Genomic DNA, 2,476 nt, shown 5'->3' with positions numbered 1-2,476 from the left:
GACCAGAGAAAGTGATGAGAATGATGAAGACTCTTTGCCCCCAGGGAGAGAAGAAGACCTCTGTTCCCAGAGATGGTCGTAGAGATAGATGAAGAGAACCTTTGCTTTTGAACAGCTCATCCTTAAAATAACACCCCATAAGTTGATATGGCCCATTAACTCGGCTGTGGGAAGGCTGTGAAAATGCGAGGAGTTTCATGATTGCAGATTTTTTCCCAGGCAGCAGCTATTTGTGGAAATGAAAGGCCACGAGAGAACTGTTTCTTGTGGAGAAGTCTCCATGGCATGGCAAGAGAAAACTCCTTTCCCTACAAGAACTGATGAAAGACTATTGTAGAAGTGGTAACTGATTGAAAATCCCGGGTTTTGTCTCTACATTGTCAGTTGGGAAAGAAAAGTTGGGCAGGGGAGGAGAAGTGTTCTGAAGGTTTTATTCTGATTCTTTTAGTTCTGTTAATAAAATTTTCTTCATACCTTTTAAGTTTTGAGCCTGTTTTGCCTTCCTCCTAATAGATATTTCACAGCAGGGAATGAATAAATAATTCTAGTCGGTGCACTGGTGATTTTAGCCAGCACTAAACCAATTACATTTGTTTGGTGCGTTGGCCAGAAAACTCAAATTGGTGAGCCTAAGCCACTACAGAGTGTTTATGGATATATGGACTTCTTAAATTAAGATTTCTAGAACTGGGGCCCATTTTAAATTAAATTGATAAAAGAGAAAATTCCTACTAACCTGATAATGTGAGGACAGCTCTGAACCATATAGAGGGTATCTTAGGAGGAGATAGGATGTGATGCAGCCCTGATTTTGCGTGCAGCATATCATCTGAGGTGTCCAAAGTAATCACTGCTATTTTTTGTTTAAAAGCAGCAGTAAAACCCTGCTTTCAGAAAGGGCCTATGAAAATTTAAGGAAGTGACTTACTTGTTTATTTGCATCACTGGCTAAAGAGCAGTTTTCCCTGCAGGCTATAAGCCCATACATTTGCGTCCTGCCTAAAATCCCATTGCTTTCAGATGGGATTTACGGATCAGCATGGATGAAGGTGTCCTTGACTGTCAGAGCAAGGTGGTCTTCCTCCTCTCGTGTCTCTGTGGGGAAGAAAAGAGATACATGCAGAAATTAAAGGTGCTATGGAAATTTCCAAAGGAAAAGAGTTGTGGAGTGGCCTCTGTTGTACGTCCTCTCCTTCATTTTGTACCAGCACCGATCAATGGACTCATTGCCTGCTGTAATTCCCTGCAGTCATTACTTCACAGGTGAGTAATTTATGGCTTTGTAAAGGGCTCTGGGATGTTTGATTATGTCAAAGGTGTTATTGAAGTTCAGATTGTAGTTGTATCCTAAATAGGATGAGATTACCACAGGGAGTTATATCATTACTTTCGCTAATTATTTACAACATGGTGCCAATCACACTGTAGGCACAGTTGCAGCAAAAGAAGAGATGGTTCTGTGTAGGTGAGCACAAACCCTATTAGGTGATAAGCTATCCAAAGCAGTGCGTGGCATTGACCTCCAGTGGCAGAGGAAATGATAGGTAGAACAAGGAAATCCAACATCAAAGACATTAACCTGAGCTTCAACAGTAAGGGTTAATTTTTGGTATGCAAATTTCTCAGTCCTCATCTGACCCAAGCTCCCTGTCTCATGGGGTTGTAGACTAAGGGATGGGACAGAGTATGCCAGAGCCACAGAATCAAAGGGTGGCTGTAGAATAATTTTAAACCTGCTGTGTAAATGTTTGCCTATGGGGACAAATATAGCAATTGTGGGGGGAAGTCTCCTGCATAAGAAGGGAGAAATTTCACAGCCTTCCAGCTAACGTGGCAAGGAAAAAGAATGAGACATGATTATTCCCCACAGGACTCAAGTTCTTATCCCTACAGAGTCTTCAGTCAGAGTAGGAAAGCTCATACCACACAGTAATAGTTTTCCAATGTGTCTGTAAGCGAGCTGGGTCCCAGAGGATTACAAGTGTGACAGCATCCTTTGATCCAGCCCCAATGACAGAGACAGGGGAAAGCAGTAAAATTTTCTTTTTAGTGGCATGCTACAATGATGTAAGAGCTCCTTTTTCCCTCAGAGGGCTCACATTAGTGTTTTCTCTGTCCTGAGAGTAAATCATGCCATTTAGCCACAGTCTATAGCAGGACTCCAACACCCCCTTTCTGAGCTCTCACGCCCTCACCGTCACCTTTCCTGCCTGATGAGAGCATCCCAAATTTGCTAAGTGAATTACAAACTCCAGTTCACTCTTTACTGTGGACTTTCCTGTCTTCTACTAGGTCTACACAATTCCACCTTTATGAAGCTTCTATTTCTCTATCCATGGGAGGGACAAAGTACAAACAAATATTCAGAGGGACGTCAGCAACAGCACTGTCACTGGGGACAGATTCACAAAGTGTCTTAGGCATCGTGACACCCACAACACTGTGGTATTTAATAGTGAGGCACTGTGCTCCAGAA

Source organism: Cyanistes caeruleus, chromosome 2 (genome assembly GCF_971803275.1).
Source record: "Cyanistes caeruleus chromosome 2, bCyaCae1.hap1.1, whole genome shotgun sequence".
Classification (NCBI taxonomy): domain Eukaryota; kingdom Metazoa; phylum Chordata; class Aves; order Passeriformes; family Paridae; genus Cyanistes; species Cyanistes caeruleus.
Note: the sequence above shows the minus strand (reverse complement) of the source record.